Raw genomic sequence first — 24115 nt, 5'->3', positions numbered from 1 at the left:
ATCTAGAGTATCATATCATCAGCAAATAATGACAGTTTAACTTCTTCCTTTCCTATCTTTATTGCTTTAATTTCTTTCTCTTGTCTGGTTGCTGTGGCTAATGTTTCCAGAACTATATTAAAGAGGAGTGGTGATAGTGGGCATCCTTGTCTTGTTCCTGATTTTAACGTGAAGGTCTTTCAGTTTTTGGCCATTTAATACGATGTTGGCTGTTGGTTTTTCATAGATAGCCTTTATGAAGTTGAGGAATAGACCATCTATTCCAATTTTTTACAGATTTTTTATCATGAATGAGTTTTGAATTTTATCAAATGCTTTTTCTGCATCTATTGAGAGGATCATATGGTTTTTGTTCTTGACTTTGTTAATATAATGTACTACATTTATTGACTTTCATATGTTGAACCACCCTTGCATCCCTGAAATAAATCTGACTTGGTCAGGATGTATGATCTTCTTGATAATCCTCTGTATTCTCTTTGTTAGTATCTTATTAAGGATTTTTGCATCTATATTCATTAAGGAGATTGGACTGTAGTTCTCTTTTTTAGTTGGGTCTTTCCCTGGTTTGGGAATCAAAGTAATACTTGCATCCAGGGATAAATTTGGAAGTATAGCTTCCCTTTCAACGTCATTGAAAAGTTTAAAGAGCAATAGCAGTAGTTCTTCTCTGTCTTTTAAAATTCAGCAATGAATTTATCAGGACCTGGGCTTTTCTTTGTTGGTAAATTTTTAATTACATTTTCAATTTCACTGACTGTAATTGGGGTGTTTAAAATATTTTTATCTTCTTTGTTCAACTTTGGTAATACATAAGTATCTAAAAATCTGTCCATTTCTTCTGTGTTTTCTATTTTATCAGAGTACAGGTTCACAAAGTAAGTATTAATGATCCTCTGGATTTCTTTTGGCTCTCTTGTGACTTCACCTTTTTTATTCCTGATTGCATAGATCTCATCCTTTTCTTTCCTTTTTTTTGATAAGATTAGCTAAGGGTTTGTCAGTTTTATTTATTCTTTCAAAAAACCAGCTCTTTGTTTCATTTATTTTTTTGTATCATTTTCTTAATTTCCATTGCATTGATTTCTGCTCTAATCTTTATAATTTCCTCTCTTCTTTGAGCTTTGGGTTTTTCTTGCTCTTGTTTTTCTAGGAGTCTAAGTTTCATCATTAGGTTGTTTATTTGAGCCATCTCTGTTTTCCTAGTGTGGGCATTCAATGTTATGAATTTTCCCCATAGAACTGCTTTCATTGTGTCCCATAGATTTCTGTATGTTGTATTGGCATTTTCATTCAATTGTAAAAACTGTCTAATTTCTTCTTTAATTTCCTCTGTAATCCATCGATTGTTTAGGAGAGTGTTGTTCAGTTTCCATGTGCTTGTGAAGTTCCTACAGTTTCTTGTGCTATTGATCTCCAGTTTGATTGCACTATGATCTGATAATATACAGGAGATGACTTCAATTCTTTTGCATTTAATCAGATCTGTTCTGTGAGCCAATATGTGGCCTATCTTGGAAAATGATCCATGTGCAGCCAAAAAGAATGTATATTCTGATTTTGTGGGGTGGAATACTCTGTAGATATCTATTAAATCCATGTATTCCAAAGCTTGGTTCAATTCTATTATTTCATTGTTGATTTTCTACCTAGATGATCTGTCAATTTATGATAGTGGGCTATTTAAATCCCCCACTAAAATTGTATTAGTGCTTATTTGGTTTTTCATGTTACTTAATATTTTTTTATATAGTTGGGGGCATTTATATTTCATGCATATATGCTTATGATTGTCATCTCTTCCTCTTGAATTGTTACCTTTACAAGGATGCAGGGCCTTCTTTGTCTCTCTTAATGAGTTTTGGTTTGAAATTTACTTTGTGAATAAGATTGCTACCCCTGCTTTTTTCTGGGCTCCTGTGGCAAGGAGAATTGTTTTCTATCCTTTCACTTTCAGTCTATGGGCTTCTTTTTGCACTAGGTGTGTTTCTTGTATACAACATATTGTTGGATTTTGCTTCGTAATCCATTCTGCCAGTCTATTCCTCTTGATTGGTGAATTGAGGCCATTAACATTGATGGTTATAACTGATATGTTCTGACTTATTGTCATGTTATTGTCCTTTTGTTGACTCTTTTTAGTTTTTCTCCCCTCTCCTTTTAGTTTCTTGCCTTGCCTATTTGATTTGGCCTGTTGGGCCTCATGGTATTGTGACCTTCATTGTCCTTTTCTAGGATATTGTTTAGAATTCCTTGTAGTGCTGGTTTGGTGTTCATGAAGTTTCTCACGTGTTCTTTGTCATGGAAGTATCTTATTTCCCCCATCTATTTTGAAAGAGTAGGCTACTTATATTTTAAAGGATTTATAAAGTCTTTAAGCTCCTAATTTTCCCCTTTACATGTGACAAATTAAAATGCATTGCTTTTATTGGAAGTGAAATTTGAATAAATTTAGACTACATTATTATTATGAAATATTATATATCCTTCTCTGTTATTAGGACAAGAATTTATATCTGCAGTTACTACACCATCCTACCGTTCTGAACATGAGCTTTAGGCTAAAACTCAGCCTCACTCCACAATGTCACACTTCTCTTTGTCCTCACAGTTTTCTATATAATTTCCCACATCCAAAATAGCCATCTGCTCTGTTTCCATCAATTCGTGTCCAGTAGTTTCTTTCCACGTCACGAAGTCCTTCTGGAGTAACTCAACTCTCTGCTTCTCACTTTTTTATTTTGTATGCATCCATCTCTACTGCATTTCATATTCTTTTTTTCTCTCATTGAGTTTATTGGTACATTTTAGATATTGTGTACAGTTACATTCATCATTGGGATCTTGTACCTTTACATGACAGGTCTTGGTTCTCATTTTTTCCCCTTGTCCCTACCCTCCCTTCACCACCTCCCCCGCTTCCCATTTACAAACACTTTATTTCCATTTTTTTTTCATTTTCTCCTATTTTTTTTCTTTTCCCTTATTACCTTTCCCCTGCCTTTCCCACTTTCCCTACAGCTTTAGCCCTTTTTTTTTCCTATTTCACATTGTCATCTATCTCATTAGGATCTTATGTACTATTATAGTTTTTCACACCAGAGAAACTATTCGGTATTTACACATGTGTGACTTATTTATTTCAATATGTATCCTTTTTCCTATGAATGAATCTAATTTCTCATTCTTTATCTCCATACCAATAATATTAAGCATTTGGTTCTCATGTCCCTAATTAGATGCTAAGCTTCTCTTTTGATCTTCCATATGAGAAGTGGAGAGTTTGTGTTATACACTACACTAGGTCTTTGAGAAGAACTCTTGTGCTATGAGAAGCCACTCTGGGCTGGTAGACGTGTGACCTCACTTCATAATGACCATCAGGAGTAGTTAAGCTAGAGCAATAATGTTTGGATAAATTTGGTAACAACTTCAGTGCCACTTAGAGGATCTACATCTCTTCTTCTCTTAGGAAAATTGAGATGACAACAAATTGGTTGGATGGCACAGTTGGCTGTTGCGGGCTGGGGAAGGGCCCACAGGACAGAGAAGGAACAAAGGAGGTTTCAACAGAGACAAGAGGTGTTGGGGCTGTTAGAACAGGCTAGGGGAGAAATGATACATAGGTCAAGGTGTAGATTGAGAGTTCCAAGGTGGATGTCAGAGCCAAAGAAGCAGAGTATAAAATGGGGAGATAAATAAAATGGAGCAAAAACAGGTTTGAAACAGGTTTGAAACAGGATGAGAATGAAAGAGGAAGGATGTACATAAAACAAAAATGGAGCAAGTCAATAATAAGCATTTGTTGCATGCATAAATTAATAAATCAATAACTTCTAAAGGATATCTTATTTGGAAGCCAGATGTGGTGATGCACATCTATAATCCCAGCACTGTGGGAGGCTGAGACAGGAGGATTATATGTTTGAGCACAGCCTGGACAACTTACTGACTTAATGAGACCCTGTCTCAAAATAAAAAATAAAAAACAAAAAATGGGATATGGAGTCCATTGCCAAGTTCTGTGTTCTGTCTTCCCAGTATTGGAAAACAACAACAACAACAAAACCAAAAAACAGTTTATCTGGAAATCTGACAAAATATTAGTACCATGAAGGAAATCAGGAAATAATGAAGGCTTTGGTGGAGCATGTTGAGATGGATTTTCATCTGCGGACATCTAACAGATAAAGTTTAATAGGCAACTGCAAATGCATGGAGCTTGGGAAGCTGGTAGATACTGTAATTCCTGTAAGAACTTTATGCACTTTATTCTGAAAAATATCTAAGAAATGAGAAAATTGCCTTTGAATGACTTAACCCAAAGTGACACAGCCAATAGGCAGATGATGTAGAATTTGAATTTAGGATGCAATCATAAAGTTCAGTGCTAATTTATTACATTATAGTTGTTCCAAAATAAAAATAAATACATTGACCAATCAAAAGGAGAGAGTTAGATAACAATTATATTTGGGCCTCAAATATGATAAAGTCATATGATAATATACATAAGTTTAGAAAAAATTGCAATTTATCAAACATAGGTTGACCTTCCCCTTGGTCAAAGATATTTCTTTCTTTCATTGTAATAATTACCTCCCTGCTGATATGATATAGCTGACAGTATTACCTGCCTGGCAAAGCAAGAAAATGTGCTTGGGGCTATTAAGTGGATTAAAACTTTGTACCACAAAATAATCCCCAATAGCATAAATAAAATTATACTTCAGCCAAAGATGTTAGTAAAAATTTGAAGACAGAAAAGAGCACATGTAGAAAGCTTTCTGAAATAGAAGATGCAACGAAATCAATTTATATACAAGCTAAAAAAGGAGATATTTGAAAATTTGCCAGATAGCTGGAAGGAAGATTTGAGAAAAAAATTCTGAGTATTACTGATTTTTAGACTACTCTACTCTTTTTCTTAAAAGAAAAAGGCAAAATAAATTATGCATTAGTTATCTATTGCTGCTGAACTGGAACCCTTAATTCCTCCAAATTCTGTCAGCCAAAAGGGACAAAGCAAGATCAGATTCAAGTTATGGGCAAGACAATGTCACCTTTATATGGAAGAAATCACAAAGTTACATTGCAATGGATGTGGACTGTATTATCAAGAACAGCTATAGTAATTTTGTCATGAGACTTTTACAACCAGTAACTAGCAGTTTGACTTTGAGCAGTACACTTCTCTTGGTTTCAGTTTATCTCTAAAAGAAAAGGACAAAATGTGCCCAGTTCTCTATATTTAAGTAAATCTTTTCCAAAACTACTTTTAAGGTAAGTTAGAGGTTTTTCAAGTATCTGAAGAAAAAAAATCATCCCACAAAGTAACATATAATTGCTAGGTAAGGTATAAGTTCACTTTATAAAACTATTTAGAATATACAGGTGAATAGAAGGATGTAATAAAATCAGGAAACATTAAGATACCACAAGTTGAAAATAATAGACAATTGCTAGTTCAGCTATTTCACAACACTGCAATATGTCATCCAGAGAGATAAAAACACTCTGTAAATTAAAGAGAGATGGTAGGAAACAGGGAGGTGGGCTTTATGGAGAGGGAAGAGGATCTAGGGAAGGGGAGAAAGAAAAGAAAAATGAGCAAGATGCTGTGTACATACGTAGCAATTTCCAAAGATGAATGTAATTATTATGTATCATAAATATATGCCAATCATTTTTAAAGTGGCACCAGGTACACAGTGCAGAGACTGGTATTCTTCTTGCCCTGTGCAGTGCACACATGGCTCTTTCTTTTTCCAGCCTCTACTTCAGTGCTTGACCTCGTTACACCCTGAGAAGACATATCAGCAAGATTGTCTTTGCTTTTGTCCATTGAGTACATTTTCCCTGTTCTCTCTGCAATGGACAGCAATTTTTTGGGTCATATGATCTTGGTCTTCATCCTACTTTGGAGAAAATTGCTTCTAGATGTCCTAGGTGATCCAGGGTCTCTGCTTATCCTAATCCATACCCCAAGTCTGGGGCTATCATTTTACTTGGAAGAAGAAACAGTATTTTATGCTGAGGTGTCTGGTTCTCTCAAAACCATTTAGAGGTTTCATTTTTTAAGGTACAGACTATAAAGCTGAATTTGTGAGAGGGTGAGTAATTTGGAGAACATAAACCAGCAGTGGGGGAAGCTTGTTAGAACAGTGTTAAAGAGACACATTACTTTCGCTCTTTGGAAAGTGAGATATTTGTGATTGACATATCATTTGAGAAAACATTTTGAGAAACACATTTTCAGTTTTACATATCTGCAGCAATATTATTTTATTATGGTACAAAAAATACACCCTACGCTAGAAAGTGGACTGTATAAATAAGCTAGAAAGTGGACTTGTCCTACCTAAATGAGCAAGCTTGTACTGGATCATGACAAATTTTCCCCTTTAGAGACTTATCCTCATTTTCATGAAATTGTGAAAGCACCTGGTAGAATTGTTTGTTTTTACTGTAAACATAGTTTAAATTAAGTAGGTAATTGCCTCATCTTCTAGCTCACTTGGAAAGTAAAAATTAAACCAACTTTAAGCAAATAAGAAGTGAAGGAAGTCAGTCGACCAGCCTAAAATGCTTTCTGTTTTAATATGCAAAAAATAAGCGTATTCTTACAATACCTAACTGCAAGAAAAGACAAAATGGCTTCTTTTTCTAACTCATAGAGAAAAATAGCTAAATTAGAGAGTACTATTACACCTAACTAAACATAAGCCTTCTTTGAATACTTAAAATATCAATATTTTCCATTGGTTTAGTTTGCAAATATCTACTTGTATTGTTTTTTTGCAGGATACATGAAAGAAAAGTCAAACTACTGGAATCTGGACATTACTGAGATTAGATCTTGCCTGCGTGAAGCAGGCTAAACAAGTTAACCCCAACTGCCCCTATCAATAGGAAAGAACCTGTCTAAACTTAGCACAGATTGGAATTTATAATGCTCCACAGTCAGTCAAGAAGGAGGAGATGGTCAGATTTAAATAGAACTGTTGCTATGAGGAAACCCTTTCCTTGATATCTGCATGTTCTCAGGCCCCCAGACAGCTGTCTCTCAGATTTCAGGAAATTAGACACCAAAAAGAAGATCTGAAAAAACCAAAACCTGCTAAGTCTGTGCATTTCAGAAGGAGGTTAGGAAGAGCTATATTTAGGATGAATATTGAGAGAGTGGTTTTCAGGGAGGCGAAGATGTTAGAATGATCAGTGTATAAATGTTTGGTAGAATTTAGAGAAGTACTAAGTAGATATAAAGAATAACCCACTTCATTAAAAACTAGAGTGTTGATTGACCCATTTATTGCCAGAGTGATGCATAGTAAACCCATACATATTTTTTTCAAAATAGAAGTCTGCACAATTTACATGGCATTAACATAGGGTAATTGCAAAACAAAAAGTGTATTTCAAAAAATGAACTCAATTTCTTTGCATTCTTCTTTCCACTGCTTCTGAAAATGCTTGAAAATCAGTAGCATTAAAACTTTACAATCCCATTTCCCAAATCTGCTTTGTTTTTTCCCCTCTCCCATTTCTTTGTTATATTTATCACCTGCTGTGTCTGTAGCTGGAGGATTATGTCTGCAACAAACTCTGACTTTATTCATGAAAATGAGCTTCCAGGAATGCCTATCAAAATAAGCATAAGAAAATATAAATATTACATTCTTTTAAAATTGCCTTTCTTGCTTTCTTCATGTGTCTGACACTTCATGTATCTGACATGTGAAAAATATCTTTAGCTTGACAATGTGAGACAAGACTCATTGCTGTGGTCAGTATTTCATCTGCTTCCTCCCTCTCTTCCAGAACACAGGTGTTATACTAGCTAAGGCATGTGTAGCCTTGTCGTCTGTATTTGATTATTTTTTAGTGCAGTCGATATATCAGCTCAAGTAATCGCTATTTCCAGTCATGCATGGTGGCACACACTTGTTATGCTAGCAGGCTAGGAGGCTGAAGCAGGAAGATTACAAATTCAAGCTCAGCACAAGCAATTTATAGACATCAGGAATGTGTCTCAAAGGAAAAAAAAAAGATCTAGGGATGTTGCTCTGGGGGAAAAGAGAGAGAAATGGAGGAGAAGGAAAGAAGGACAGAAGGAAGGAAGAAAGGAAGGAAGGGGAGGGGAGAGAACGGAATGGAACGGAACAGAACGGAAGGAGGGAGCAAGAGGAAAGAAAACATTACCTTCCTCCCTTAAGTATCACTGTTTGCTTTGTACAACCTGGATCAGGCTGAGTTTGTCAGCAAGGGTCCATTAAGCAGATTTTAATATTGCAATTTGTGGAATAAAGAAAGGTGTTAATAGTTTATTTGGCTGGTTGGCAGAATTGTGAATCAAAAGATGGCCCACTGTGAATAGCTCACAGAGCTTAAATTTGATGGTTTACTGACGATGAGGGGATTCAGATGCCTAAGGAAATGGGATGCTGGAGTGGATATGTCATGTTACACCTAAGCTGCCCTGGGGTCATCCAGAAAATCTATTCTTCACTAACACTTTGCGAAATAGATTCAGGAGGGAGCACCAGCATCCCTGAAGAGCATTGTCATTGCTCTTCTCTGTATGCCAGACCTTAGGGTAGATACCACAGTTACTTAATTGGAAAAATTTAGAACAATGGGTTTGACTGGATCCCAGAGAGGCAGGGGTCAAGTGGCAGCACTTAATCATCAAAGGTAAAGTACACATACTGTGATGGACACCAGAAGCAGAACGATGATCAGACCTATGGTTTGGGCTGACTAGCAGTAGTGTTACAAAAAGAGAAACAGATAGGAAGCTTACAGAGATTTTACTAGGTTTACACAATCAAAAACTTTAAACCTACTACAAATCTTATTAATAGGGAATCACGGCCCCTCAACCAGTTCCTGGATTGGAGCCAGTTTACAGACATAGACCTAGAATGAAGGGAAGACTGGGTCCCTTCAGGAAGGAGCAGGTGCACCACCAAAAATTTATATGGCCAGTCTTTCTCCCATCCTTCCCCAAAGGGATCCGAGGCTTTCACCAGAATAACTGTACACGGGGGAAAGAGAAATTATCAGAAATTTTTGGGACTACTGAACACTGGTTCTGAACTAATGGTGATTCCTGGAGATCTAAAATATCATTGTGGCCCTGCAGTTAGAGTAGGGGTTATGGAGGTCATATGACCAATGCAGCTGTATCAAAGCTAAACACACTGTGATTTCGGAAAGTCCTCAAATGCATCCTGTAATCATTTCTCCTATTCCAGAATGCATAAAGGGGATAGATATAATTAGTACAGGGCAGAATCTTTGCATTCATTCCTTAGCCTATAGTGTGAGGGCTACCATGTTTGGAAAGGTCAAATGGAAGACAATAGAGTTGCCTTTACTTGGTAAAATAGCAAATCAAAAACAATAGTATATCTCAGGAGGGATTGCAGGGGTTAGTTCCACTACCAAGTACTTGAAGCACTCAAGGGTGGTGGTTCCACGACATATCCATTTAATGATCCCATTTAGCCAATGCCAAAGATGGATAGGTCTTGGAGAATGACAGTAGATTACCATAAATTGAATCAACTGCTGACTCTGATAATGGCTGCAGTACCAGATGTGCTTTCCTTGCTTGAGCAGATTAACACACTCCTGGTACTTGATATGGAGCTATTGATTTGGCAAATGCCTTCTTTTCCATACCTATCCATAAGGCCCATCATAAACAATTTGTTTTTGGCCTGAAAGGACCTTCACTGTCCTACCTCAAGGTTATATTAATTCTCCAGCCCTGTGTCACAAAGTAGTTCACAGGGATCTTGATCGCCTTTCCCTCCCATAAGGTATCACATTTGTCCACGACATGGATGACATTAAGTTGATTGGACCAAGTGAGCAGGTGGTAGCAACCACTCCTCTTTGTTAGTAAACTATTTAAGAGCCAGAAGATGGGAAATAAATCTGGTATGGGGCATGTAGAGATATTCCTAAGGTAAAAGACAACTTGTTGCATTTGGCTTTCCTTACAGCCAAAAAGGAGGCATAACACATAGTGGGCCTATTTGGATTTTGAAGGTAACACATTTCTCATTTAAGCGTTTAGATCTGGCCCATTTACTGAATGATTCAGCAAGCTGCTAGTTTTACATGGGGCCCAGAACAAGAGATGGCTCTGTGACAGGTCCAGGCTGTTGTGCAGGCTGCTCTGCCACTAGGGCCATATGGTGCAGCAGATCCAGTGGTTCTTGGAGGGCCAGTGGCAGATGCAGTCTGTTTGGAATCTCTAGCAGATCCCCACAGGTGAATTGAAGTGAAAACCTTAGGGTTTTGGAGCAAGGCACTGCTATCATCGCCAGACAGCTACTCTCCTTTTGAAAACAGTTCTTGGTTTTCTAGTGGGCCTTAGTGAAAAAGGAACACTTGACCGTCAGACACCAGGTTGCCATGTGACCTGAGCTGCCATCATGAGCTGGGTATTACCTGCTCCACCAAGTCATGAAGTGGGATGTGCACAGAAACCATCCGTCATTAAATAGAAATGGCGCATATGTGATCAACCCAGAGCAGGTCCAGAGGGCACGAGTAAGTTACATGAAGAAGTTGCCAAAATGCCTGTGGCTCCTACTCCGGCTATATTGCGTCTGTCTCTTCTCTGGAGTTCCAGTCTTCACCGTCACCTTGGATGTCACTCCCTGGCTTCCAACACAGCTTCTGCAGTCTCCAGCAGGGACCCTTGGGCCTCCTGATGTGAATTCGCATAAGATACTACAGTGAGCTCCAGGCCTTCCACTGGATCCTTTGGATCTTCAGCACACAAACACACCTTTTGCATACCTGACTCTGTAGGCAGCCATTGTAAGCCAACCTTATAAATTCCTATATATATTTGTATATCTTACATTCAGTATGTTTCTCCAGTAAGCACTGACCGATGCAGAAAGGTTTTAACTCAAAATTCCCCAATGTAGTAGAGTCACTACAGATGTCATCTCTTCATGGCTCTTGGCTCACTTGAATGCTCCTTTCCTACAGAGCCTGCCTCCTTCTTTGCCTGGGTGAACCCTTATCTGGTTTTCTACAGTCTCCTTGACTGTTCCTCCTCAGTCTCCCATAAGTCTTTAACTCTCTCCCTCTCCCTCTCCCGCTCCCTCTACCTCCCTCTCCCCCCCCTTCCTCTTTGCCTTACAAGTCCCCAGAATTGAGATCAGTGTTTAAAAATCTTTTGACTCTTTCAATTCTCTCCTCACTGGTCTCCTTTCCTGTATTTACTTTCATGGCCACCACATTAGTCCTTTTCCTGTCAGCATGATCTCTCAAAATTGTTTATATGTGAAACCTTTGAACTCCTTCTTAGCATTCATTATGTTGCCTTAGTTTGAACTTTCTCAGTAGCAAATCCTGAGTGTAACACAACTAAGGAAATGAGGAACTGATACAGAGAAAACTAGAGTTTAATCTCACTGGAATATTCTTGGAGATGCTACAAAGTATGTGACTCCGTTATACTGCTGGAGAAAGTTCTGGCTTTTACATATCAACTCCAGTCAATCTGCTTCCTATGAGGAGATTGTGTCCTTGAGCACTTCTGGTCTGCCACGAATGACCATAGGGCTCTTCTAGAGACCCAATAAAGCCTGTGGCAAAGCTTGAAGCAAGCTCTGGGGCACAGTGAGCTGGGTAAAGTATAAGCGATGTGGTGACACTATAACAGTATCTGCTACATTTGCTGAAAAATATCCTTTCGTTTTCTGTATTTCACATCTTCTTGCCCTATCTCTTATAGCCTCCTGCCTCACCTTCCTCTTGTAAACAATACCATAGAGAAAAACTATGATCTTGTCTGGTATACTGTCTGGTTCTGTTCTTTGAATCTCTGGAATGCTCTTCATTTCCTTGCTTACTGATCAACCCCTGTTAACAAACATCTTACACGTTTGTTAATTCAGTCACAAAGCCTGTCCTGCCACCCCCATAGGCACTAACCAGTGCTATCTGTGAATCCGCACAGTGAACTTTACATGTCAGTTCTACAACCTCGAGCACTTTTCTGCAAGTTATTTCAGCTCAGCTATTAAATCAGCTGTTTTTGCCAAAGCAGTGAATTTAGGTCACAAAAGTTCCAGATATAAAATAACAGTTTTTGTTTTAGGTCAGTGATTTTTTTCATAACTATCAGTAATGAAGTGTCTACTATAATTTACTTTGTTGAACAAAAACAAAAGGCAAGCTAAATTCCTAAATAGTCGGGTAAAATTCAAATATGTGAAAGTCAAATGACAGACATAAGAAGAAAAAATCCCATTCCAAGAATTAAAATATTTTATAAAATTTTTAATTATACCTTGCCTTTTGGGAACATCCCTTTTATAAAATCAAAAGAAAATGTAACAGTAGAAAATGTTGACACAACTAATCGATCCTCACCACCTATCCACATTACATAGATCAAAATGGCAGTGCAGCCAAAACTCATGAACTGGAGCTGCCAGTCCTAACAGGAGATGGCAATGTTCCTTAGTTAGATGATTGCGATAATACATTTTGATCACATAAAAGATGGATTAGGGGTGTCCTGGTGAAAGGCACAATAATAGAAGTTGTGTGAAAACTGAATTTTGCTGTAGCAAGGAGCTCTTAGACCAGAGTAAGGAGTCCTTGGAGGTGGCAGGCCTGCAAAGTTACAGTTTTAGTATAAACCAACCAGCACAATATCTTAAAGCCAAAATCAAAATCACCAGTATGAGCAAAACTGGACAACAAGGGGAGGCAAACAAATCTTTCCACTGGATCATTTCATTTTCATTTTGGGAGGACATATTTTAAAATAATCTTATGAATCCTCAGTTCTTTCAAGATATAATAGAAAGAACATTAAATTTGCTATTGAAGACCTCAACACCTACTTTCTCCTCATCAACCATATAATACCTTCCTTTTAAGAACAGATCAAGAATCTCAACATTGTCCTTTTTTCAATCTCTCTTTCTCAAATACAACCAAAGCAACTACTACTGAATAGAGAGAAGGTAAAGCAGTGTTATATAACCCTCCCTATGCATCAAAATCACCAGGGAACTTTTAAACCCTAGAGGTACCTAAGCCCAAACAATACTACATAAGAGATGAGGCCTAGGAATTTTAGAATTCCTCTAGGTTCTTAGAATGAGTCTCCTGGTTTCTAAACCACTGATCCAACAGCATAAGCATCACCTAACAATTTGTAGGAAATGCAACTTCTTGGGTACCATTGTAAACTTACTGCATCAGAAAAACTGTGATGTGTGCCCCCAAAATTGTATTTTAATGGACCCTCCAGGTGATTCTAGTTCAGGCTCCAACTTGAGAACTTCTATACTCCTGTTTCATTTTTAACTGAGACTCCAGCTTCTCACAGAAACAACTTTATATAAACATTCCTAAATTTATAACTTTGCTGAAGTTCATTGCAGAAGCCACCAATGATAAGAGTGGGCAATCATGAATTTAGAACTCCAAGAGCTGTGTATTTCAAACCACATTTTCCTACTTACTAGGCTGGTGACACAGAAAAAATTTAAAACTTCCAAGTTTTAGTTTCTTCAGATTTAAGTGTGGATAATAGTTGTACTTATCCATTCCACTGTATGTTTGGAGGGATAAAATTAGAATATCGATATAAAACTCTATCTAGTATTATATCCCATTTATAGCCACGCACAGTAAAAGTTATCTCTATTTTAAAAACAGGCAAAGTATTTACAAAATAAAACTACAGAAGGAAGATGTTAGAAAAGAGTTTAACAGTAAAAAGAAATTGTTCTCAGGGTTCAGGGCCAGAGAACGAGATAACTGCTTCTAATGTCTATGAAGGATATATGGCAGCTTGATGTTGTTTCCAGTGGAAAGTAATTTAATAAGAAGCTCAGAGGTGTACAATGAGCATCAAATCAGTGGTTACTTTATGGAACTTACTTATTTTTTTTCGTATGACATGCACTTTATTTTTTAAAAAACTAGTTTTCCTTTTTAATGTTTACTTCGTAATATATTTACATATTGCTTTGAGAAACCTGTACCCTTATGAAACGCAGGCCCAATATAAATTGGTGTAGTCTCTTAGAACCAAAGAACAACTACTTACAGTGCCGTATCTTTCTCATACCATTGCTTCAGTCAGTTTCATTGCATTCCCTCTCGGAGTGAATTTTGTTGCTAGGAAGTTTACTTTTGTGTCCTTTCTTTAGCAAGGAATAGTACTGATCAGTCCTTAACAACAACAACCATAGCAACAACACAATAACAATAATACAAAAAACGTTTCTAACAAATCGCCAGATTCCACCTTGGTTTAACACGATGGCTATACCAAAAAACCAACTTTGTGTTCTTTCCTCGTTTCTCATCTTGTATATGATATAACTATAGTTAAAATATATGTGTGGAAGTGGGAGGTGTAGGGGAAAGGAAATAAGGGGAAAGAAAAGACTATGAGAAAATGAAAAAATGGAAATAAAGTATTTGTAAATAGGGAAGGGAGGAGGGGGTGAAGGGAGGGCAGGGATAAGGAGAAAAAATGAGAACCACACCTGTCATGTAAAGGTAGAAGATCCTAATGATGAATGTAACTATACTGTATACCTAGACTGTACCAATAAACTCAATGAAAAAAATGATTATAAAAATAAAAATAAGTTGTACTTCTCTTGAAAAAGATGTATGTGTGTACAAAACTATTATTTTATAGACAGAATGTACAGCTGTGTATATAGTACTGCCCATGTGTATATGGGATTTTTTGCATTTGAAGTCATATTTATATTTTCCCTCTAAATGATAGAATTGTCATTTATAATTTCTGATTTTCTTTTCTTTGTGAATCACTGTGCTACCTTTACAATCAAGGGGAAGCTGAGATAATTTAATACATTTTAGAATGAATCATTAACATAAGCTTCCATTCGGGAACAAGCTATGGAATAGTCTGGAAGTGGGAATGCTTATGGCCAGCCTGGTACTCATATTCGGAGATAATTGTAATTGATTCTTCTGCCGAGAACATCCCTGCATACCAGCGTCTGACTTGGACTGAATGAGTCATGATTCTTTACCCATATTTTTACAGAAGTAATTCACCACCTGTATTTTCCAGAATCTCTCTACTTTAGTATATATGCACTTTGGGTGGCTATTTTGTGACATGTGGAAAACTCTATTGTTTTGTAAAGAGTATAGGAGAAGATAGCTTAGAAACAAACATGCTATTAATTATTTTGTCAGATGTACAAGTAAGATTTATGTGCTTAACATTGTCTTTTCACAGCTGTGGTCGCTTTGAGCCAGAATTCTGTGACACAGGAAATTACAGATTACTAGATAAAAGCATGATCATGCATCTCCATGTCTACAATTTAAACAAGCCTTTAGAAGTAGGCCAAATATCTACTATTTTTAAAAGTTGTCATGTTGTAAATGAAAGGTCTGAAGCAAAAGTTGTTTTATAACCCGAATCACTCATCATATCTAAATCATCTAATTTTAAAAGTAGGTACACGCGTAACAATGAGTCACTGGTCAACTTTATTAGCTACTTTACAGATGGTAATATATAAAGTGTGTACAAAACTTATGGAAATAAGAAAGTTTTTACTAAAAGTTTCCATAGATGTTTTCTACAGAACACCTTCTGATCCTTAAATTTTCCTTAAAGGCATCCACCTAAAATGTAGAACAAATAGCAGGGAAAAAAAGATAAGGCAATAATAAATTAAATATGTGATACTGGAATGTCTCTGAATATCTAGAATTATTAAAATTTGTTATAGAAGCTTTCAGTCAATTAAAATTCTTCATCCCTTATTTCCTGCAATGACAAGGATAAGTTTTAAGCTTAACTAATTTGTAGGTTACTTTTTATACTAGGAAGAAAGGGAGGGAGGAGGGAGAGAGAGAGAGAGAGACAGAGAGAGAGAGAGAGAGAGATTCATTCATTCCTTAAATGCAGCAAGGGAATTTCAGAATTAAAAATAACCAAGAAGAAAAAATATAACCAGAGGAGCTGGGCTTCTGACACTCCCGAGGCCTCAGCCTGGGCTATGGTGAGTTGCCTTCTTCTGGAGCTTTGAAGTCAGTTAATTTCATACTTCCTCTATTCTGAGCCACTTCATCTCTTCACCATCTAGTTAATTAACGCTCTCTAGCAGCCCTCCTTCTGTGTGTGTGTGTATGTGTGTGTGTGTGTATACACTCAGGTGCACACTTATTGGGGATCAAACCCAGGGTATCACGCATTTTAGACAAGCACTCTAACACCAAGCTCCACCTCTAGGAGTCTAGCAAATATAGTCATGATAAGACAAAAATCTGAAGCTACCATCACTTCTGCCCCAAATTCAATGACTAATATCTTCACACCCATAATTGCTCACTAGGTTCACTGCCTACAGTCGTTTTAGCACCAACTCCTTCCCTTGCCATCAGATGTAGATATGTCACGCCCCCACCTAAGTCAATGATTTCTCTACAACTAAAGTAACAGATGGTAATCCAGAGTTTGGGACTTGAAAGCTTTCTGAAGTCTGTATAAATCTTTCTAGATATACAGATATAGATATAGATATAGATGATATAGATATAGATACAGATATTTCCATCGCTCTTTGCTAAAAGCTACACTGTCTGCTTCAGGTGTGAAACAGATCTAGAATCCATTCAAGAGAAGTATCTTTAAAACAAAGTCAAAGACTGGAGCATAGAATACAAGATCCTTCACAGCTAAGACTCAGATGCTTTCTCCCACCTCAGTGTCACCATCTTCCCTGAATACCAAACTCCCTTTGGTTACCTGAAGGCACAATATTTGTACATTTCCCATGTTGTTGCACATGCTGCTTCTCCTTGTAGAGCATTATGACCTCTTTACCATGATGTACTACCTAACTTCAATTTTCATTTGAAAACTGAACTTAAAAATCACTTTTCCTGAAAGCCTTCTCTGCACCCATTATGATAGCACACAGATGATAATTTCTTTTAGGTTGTTATGTACTTCATTACATATCTATTATGACATTTTTCAAACAATGTTTTTGGTGTGTACATAGCTGCCTGACTTTAACACAGGTTGTATTTTATTTACATTGGTAATCTCAGTGGCTAGTATTGAAAAAGTAGATTCTCAAACTTTGATAAAAGGATATAAAGTCAGCTAAGTTAGAAGAGAACTCAGATGGAGACAGAACATTTTTGGTTCATTTCAACTGAGGGAAATCATCCCCAGGATAATAATGTTTAATAGTGGGCATTTTACTAAGTATGTTACTGAAAATGAACTGTAGAAATAAGAATGATAGAAACAGGAATGATGCTTAAAGTACATTTTGAGTAATTTCATGAGCAGAGGCTGGTAATTGTCTGCTTAGAGCAAAAGAAACTTGAAATAAGGAAGTGACATCCCAGGGCAGAATCACATGTTACTTACAAAGTTCAGCAGAATTTTAGCAGAACAAAAATTTAACAATTGAAACCAGCCCTGAATAGAATTCTCTTTTTAGTTCTAGTTGGCTAAATATGACCTCTTACTCATAAGGTAACATTGGAAATTATTAGAAATACCTAGAAATATTACAAATTATTGCAAGTAATTTTGCCAGATCTTGGTATATTATGGTGTACATACAATAATTCTCAATTCATAGTTCTGTTATTTTGTAAGAATTTATTTTACAGAAACAAAAACCTGACTCTTTTTTTTTTAGTTTATTGGTACATTTTAAGTATACAATACAGTTACATTCATCAGTAGGATCTTATACCTTTACATGACAGATCTTGGTTCTCATTTTTTCCCCATACCCCTACCCTCCCTTCACCTCCTCCACCCTCCCCTATTTACAAAGAGTTTATTTCCATTTTTTCTTTTTCTCTTATTTTTTCCCTTATTTCCTTTCTCCTACCCTTCCCACTTCCCCTACACCTTCAGTCTTTTTCTTCCTATTTCACATTATCAGTTAGAAAACTTGAATCTTGTAATGAAGATTCTGGGCCTTAAAGTGAGCAACATGAATAGTGATTGTTTCTGCAACAAGATTTATCCCTACCACATTACATTTGTACTGAGACCCAGTAAAAAGGGCTTTTTATAAAAGGCAAAAGATCAATATATAATGATATAAATAATAAAGAGAATGACAAGATAAAGCTAAAGTCCTGAGGCTGCTGTCAGGTGGGTTTCTGCTACACTGGAAAAAGAGTGAGTTAGACTTTTTATCAGAAGTGTGGTAGGAACAACTGTAGGAAAGAGGATATTTAAGTGTAGCAATTTCTGTTTCAAAATTCCGAATATCCTCACTCTTTGTTTCTTCTGTGAGGGACTGCCTATAGTCTGAAATGCTTTGCAAGTATTCCTTATGCAAGGGTAATGTTTCTTCAAAAGGAATATGACACCCTTGGACTTTCTATAGGTCGATACATATTTTAGCTTCCCAACTTATGATCTCTTTCTGCTACACAGTATTTATGTAGAAACCTTGACAAAATATAGCTGACTTATCCACTTTCCATCTTATTTCTTATCCTCTGCCTTTCAGAATCAACTACTAGAATGGCATAGTATTTGAGAACACAGATTCTGACACAGACTGCCTTGCTTACACAGTGTGTGACCACGAGCAGGTCATGTGCTTTAGATTCTTCATCCATCTAAGAAAAATAATAATAATTCCTCATAGATGTGTGATACAGATAGAGCTAGTAGTAAAGTGAAGCTCTTAGATCAGTTCCTGGAACATCAAATGCCCTGTACGTGCTTCTTAAATAAATAGTACAACTTTGGATAGGGAAAGTAAAACACTGAACCAACTGCTCCTTCAAAGGGAATAAAGGAATGTTTATGGAATGCTTTCCACGTCATTTAAACATATTTCTTCACTCATCTTGGTAATGACAATTGAGATGCTATGGGAACAATTATGATTACTGTCTCCACTCCCCCAAAATGAGGAAAATAAATCAAAGAAAACGCAAAGGACATGCACATCTCACACACCAAGTTAAAAAAATGTGGACTGATCAATTTTTTTTTTTGGTACCGGGGATCAAACTTGGGGGCCCTTGCGCTTGCGAGGGCGGCAAAACCATTGAGCCAAATCTCTGGCAGGTTAATTTTTTTTTTTGTATGCCTTGTCTTTTCAATAGTTCTAAGGGTCCCTGTTCAGATCCTTTCTCCAATCTACATGAGAAATTTACCTCAGAATCCCCTTCATATAATCTCTCTTCCTACCAGAGTAAGACCTGGGTCTGGAAGTGAAATTCACAAAGAGCTTAGTAAATCATGAGAAAAGGGCAGAAAAGCTATTAGAACCTTTCCCTCAAAGCCACACAACTTATCTAGTATCAGGGTTATTGTGCAAACCCGTTTCTCTCTACTCTCAGCTTATTTCTTTATAAACATGTCACTAGAGCAGGTTGGCCTGGAGAACAGAGAAAGGACTGTGGGTCCAGTGGTTCCTCAAAGCAAAAAGAAGGAGGAATGAAATTAATATGAGAAAATGAAAAAACAGAAACAAAGTCTCTGTAGATAGGGAGGGCAGAAATGGGGGAAATTTAAGAACCAAGATGGATTCTGTAAAGGTGCAGATTTCTAATGATAAACGTCATTATTTTGTATGCTTTAACTGTACCAATAAATTAATTTAAAACAGAAAAGAATCAGTGTCCAAAAAAGACAATTTAATTTAATTACCAGTTCTGCCAAACCATCTCAAATAGCCCTAGGCAAATAACTTTTCAAGACTTCCTAACTGCAATAGGTAGAAAAATGGTTTAAGAATGTTCTAAGTAAATTATATTGTTTAGATTAATTTAATTAATAAGAAAATGTAAAGAAACTAAAAGTAACCTGCTTGAAAACTCAGGCTAGCATTTTATAGTTTTCATAACCTCTTAAAGAGTACATGCAGTACTCACTTTGGGTGTCATAATTTGCCTTTGGGAATTCTTGAAGTGGAACTGTTTTATTTACACTTGCATTTCAGCATCTAGCAGAGTGCACAGCACTTAGGGAACATTTTCAATTTACTATTTTAGTGTCTATCAGTGGCCCTCAAACTCTGCTGAATACAAGACTCACCAAAGAGAATTTGTTAAGGAGGCAGATTCCCTGAACACAGTGCCAGAGGAGGTTGACCCTGTAGGCCTGTGGGGCATTGTTAACAAGCTCCTCCTGATTCTGTGGGAAACAGTCTTATATAACATTCACATTAGAACTACGAATAATAAGCCCATGTCAATTTGCAGTTTTTCTTGTTATTTTACCTAAACTTTCCCCTGCCTACTCAGGCCTCACAAAGCCTGGGCCCACTTTTCTTTTCCTAACTAAATTTATGATAAACTGTTAAAGGCAGTATTCTCACTATGCCCGAATGAATTCTGTGTCCCTCTCAGTTATTGGTTGATGTTACTGTTGGGAATGTATTGGAGAGAGTTGTTTGGAAAAAATGTTGAAGGGCTGAACTTGATATTTTCAGCATAAGAGCAGATTTTTGGCCTCCAAAACAAGAGACTTAGTCAATATATCATCTATTTTTGTTGATTTCCAAGTATTTTAAATTCGTTCCGTGATCTCAGAGTTGGGCTTATATCATGAGAGAAAGAGTGGTTACAGAGCAATTAGATGACTAATACTAGTCTTTGAGGGCAGGCTTTCCATGCAAAGGTTTGGGGCCAACACGAGACCTTCTGAAAACAGTGATATTCTACTTCCCCACTGTTGCTTATTTGGGTCTAACTTCTTCACGTTCAGAGACCTCATGGCTCCAAGGCGCTGCTCTTAGGGCTTCTCTTTGCCAGTACATCTGGCTTTCATAATAAATGACAATAACATGACTGTAACTTGTCTGAGAGTTAGGTGGAAAACGCCATCACTTCCCCCCTTGGCATTTCCCCCTTTTGGAAATTTCTTCTGGAGAAAATATTTGGGGTAATTTAATTATCATTAATAAGTAACTAAGAGAAACTAGTCACATAGCACCATACCATATTTTAGAAAATATAAACTAATCAATAGAAAAGTGATGATTCAGGAAGGTTATGCTTTAACCCAAATAATAGACTCATTGGCCACTGGCAAATATGTGAATAAGTAAGAATGTAAAATTATGCATGCAAATATAAAGTCAGGTATCTGTTGGGTGGATAGAAAGCAAGGAATTGTAAATTATTTTTCTCCTTATATTCTCAAGGCTTTCCAAAGCACAACTTGACCTGCTTGAATTCATCCAATGTGCTCCAAGAGACCATTTCTATTGTTATTTCAATAGAAAAGTGTTAAGACAAGATGCACAAAGAAGAAATAGGAAATGGAAAAGATTAATCTGAGAACAATGAAATACAACCTGCCCATTCTAGAATATATAAAGAATTCCAAAAAAAGTAGACTGCCTAAAATTGAAGACCCAGTCAAGAAATGGGCAAGTGAAATGAACCTCAAAGAGGTAAAAATGCAAATGGGCAGTAAATACATGAAAAAAAGTTCAATATTTCTGGTCATTGAAGAGATGGAAATTTAAAATAATACTACAATTCCATACTACACCAGGAAGAACAGCAAGTATAGAAACATGACGAATGCTGGTATAGCTGTGGTGAAAAAGGAGCCCTCCTACAATATTGCTGGGAATGTAAACTAATGCAACTATTATGGAAACCAGTATGGAGATCTCTCGAAGAACTAAAATTAGAAATTCCTTATGACCGAGCTAGGTATCTTCTCTAAAGAATGTAAACCACCATACTACAGCAATACATGCATATCAATGTGTATAGAAGCACAATGCATCTTGGAAGCAGACTGTATTCTCATCAACAGATGATTGGATAAAATAACGTGGCTTCTATTATAATGAGACAATACTTGGCAATAAAGAAGGACAACTTTGATACATTTATAGGAAAATAAATACAACTGGAAAATATGTTGTGTGAAATAAATCAGACACATAACTTGAATAACATATGGTACCTCTCACTTGAGTAAGGCAAAGTACGAACTAAGGGAAAAGTAAAGGAAGGATATTAGGAGACAAGGAGATTGCAGATGGGAAAGGTTGCTGAGGAACAAGGGAGAAGGGAGAGGGACAGGGGATGGGAAATAGGTTGGGCAAAGATATGCCATGTACATGAACCTAAAACCTCCATGAATGTGAACATTATATAACATTATGTACCTCCATAACATTATATAAACCTCCGTGAATGTGAATATCATTATAAACATGAACTAAGATTAATAATATCAACAAGAATGAAAGGGAGGAAAGGGAAATAAGAGCGGGGGGAGAGAATTTTAAAATAAGAAACAAGCTATATTATGTACATGTAACAACTCCTAAAGATGGCTGTAAAATGCATGTACTGCAAATACATACTAGTAAATTTTAAAAGAAAAAATTTGTGAAAAGCATAATATTCAGTTACATAAATAGAACCAATGATCACCTAACAGTGATTAGTCTTATACTTAGTACTAATGACAATAAAGAAGGAGGAGAAGGAAAGGGCTTGTGTTCATAAAATTTCTGAAAGCACTGGTAATGAAGAGAACAATATTTACAAATGCATTTGGATTAACAAAAGTATGAGAAATAGATATACACATATACCAGGGGACAGTTGCAATAAAGTTCTAAAATTTAAGCAACATTTCAATGAAAATAAATGACTCAACTTAATAGAAAGGCATGTGAGAGATATTTAAAGTGAGGAAATAGCAAATTTCAAAGTGAGAAAATAGTAAAGGACCCAGGATAGAAAATAGTTGATATACCACAGCTGCGGAAGGAGGGAGAAAGCAGTGTGCAACGCAAAGAACAGCAAGGTACAGGATGGACACAGGAAGAGAGTCAGAACATTTTATTTTGATGCAAATTAAAACTAACAGTTCTTTTAGAGTTATTTAAAGACAGTGACATAATCCAAAGGATGATTACAGAAGATCATTCCTTCTACTTATAATTAATGAACAGAGGGGGAAAGTCGAGATCTGCTGACTTTTAAAACCCATTAATTTTAAAGCATCTATGGAGGACAAACTTGAAAAAAGTTTACAACATTTCATCAGATACCCTGGAGGTCTTGGCATGAAGTCTGTACTAGACTATGTCACCTGATTTTAATTTTTTTTTTAATTTAAAACTCTTCTTCCATGGAAACAAATAATGTGTTCCACTTCTGCCAAGGTCATTCTGCATATACAGATGGCTTAGGTGGCTCAGTGTAGTTAACTCCTTTGGCAGAGGAACACAGATTTCCATCACATCCTTCCCTGCTTACTGATATCTGGCCCCCAGCCTTGCTTGATCCTGACACTTGAGAAAAAGTGTTGTTTTTAGTTGTTGTTATTATTTTGTTTTCTCTAAACTTAATGTCTTCTATAACAAGAATTAGTGACAACGTATAAATGAAGCCAATTCAGCATTACCTCAAAGAGATTAAACTCTTCATCTTTGTCTCAATTGCCAAAGTTATGTGGCTGGGGAGAGTCTGTTAACACAGCTCCCCTTGGCTAGGTTTCACCCCAGTGTTTGTAATTTCTCTGAAGACCCATTGAGCAACCTGGCCTGAGCTTGAATTTGTGCAAAAAAGCCTTGAACCAGGTGAGTTGCACATTGTTTCCAGCTCATTAGTGATGTTTTGGACAACTTCTCTAATGAGATTTGACATTTGACTGCCGCTGCATATGTGTCTTCCTCCACTGTGTACCCCCCACATTCTCTGCTCCCTTTACTTACTCATTTTCATGAGTTCATCCAGGCCTGTGCATTGTATGACTACACCCTAGTTTGATTAATCTCTATCATCAACCCTCCTTCCTGATTCCACTGATTACATCTGGTTTTCTCTTTCCCCTCCCTTCATAATACATGGGACATTTTAGCAGCCATTACTTATTTAAAAGAACATGACTTTCTATCATGCTCAAGTTAATTACTATAGTTTTCTGTCTACCATGTGGCTTCATTAAAAATTATTGAACCCAATTAACAAAGCTTTTCAAACGTCAAGTTGTAAAATCTTTGCAAGATTTTCTTTTTATGTTACATTGGCAAACGTGCTAGTTTAGGGGAGAAAATAAATACAGTATGTCTCACCAAAATAC

The 24115-nt window shown here is 36.7% G+C and overlaps 1 long non-coding RNA gene across 2 annotated transcripts in view; it reads left to right on the top strand.

Annotated features, from left to right (window-relative positions):
• Positions 1-24115, top strand: part of LOC104877264 — a 314343-nt gene that overhangs the window by 252451 nt on the left and 37777 nt on the right. Inside the window, exon 6 of one of the 2 annotated variants that reach the window (XR_004518792.1) lies at positions 21201-21353. The exons of the other annotated variant lie outside the window; for it this stretch is intronic. This is a non-coding gene — a long non-coding RNA (uncharacterized LOC104877264). Of the gene's footprint in view, positions 1-21200; positions 21354-24115 lie in introns of those variants that run through there. 2 annotated transcript variants of the gene reach the window in all.

The sequence above is a fragment of the Fukomys damarensis genome, unplaced genomic scaffold (assembly GCF_012274545.1).
Source record: "Fukomys damarensis isolate Sample0158 unplaced genomic scaffold, DMR_v1.0_HiC HiC_scaffold_24, whole genome shotgun sequence".
Lineage (NCBI taxonomy): Eukaryota > Metazoa > Chordata > Mammalia > Rodentia > Bathyergidae > Fukomys > Fukomys damarensis.
Note: the sequence above shows the minus strand (reverse complement) of the source record. Positions and strands in the feature narration are given on the sequence as shown.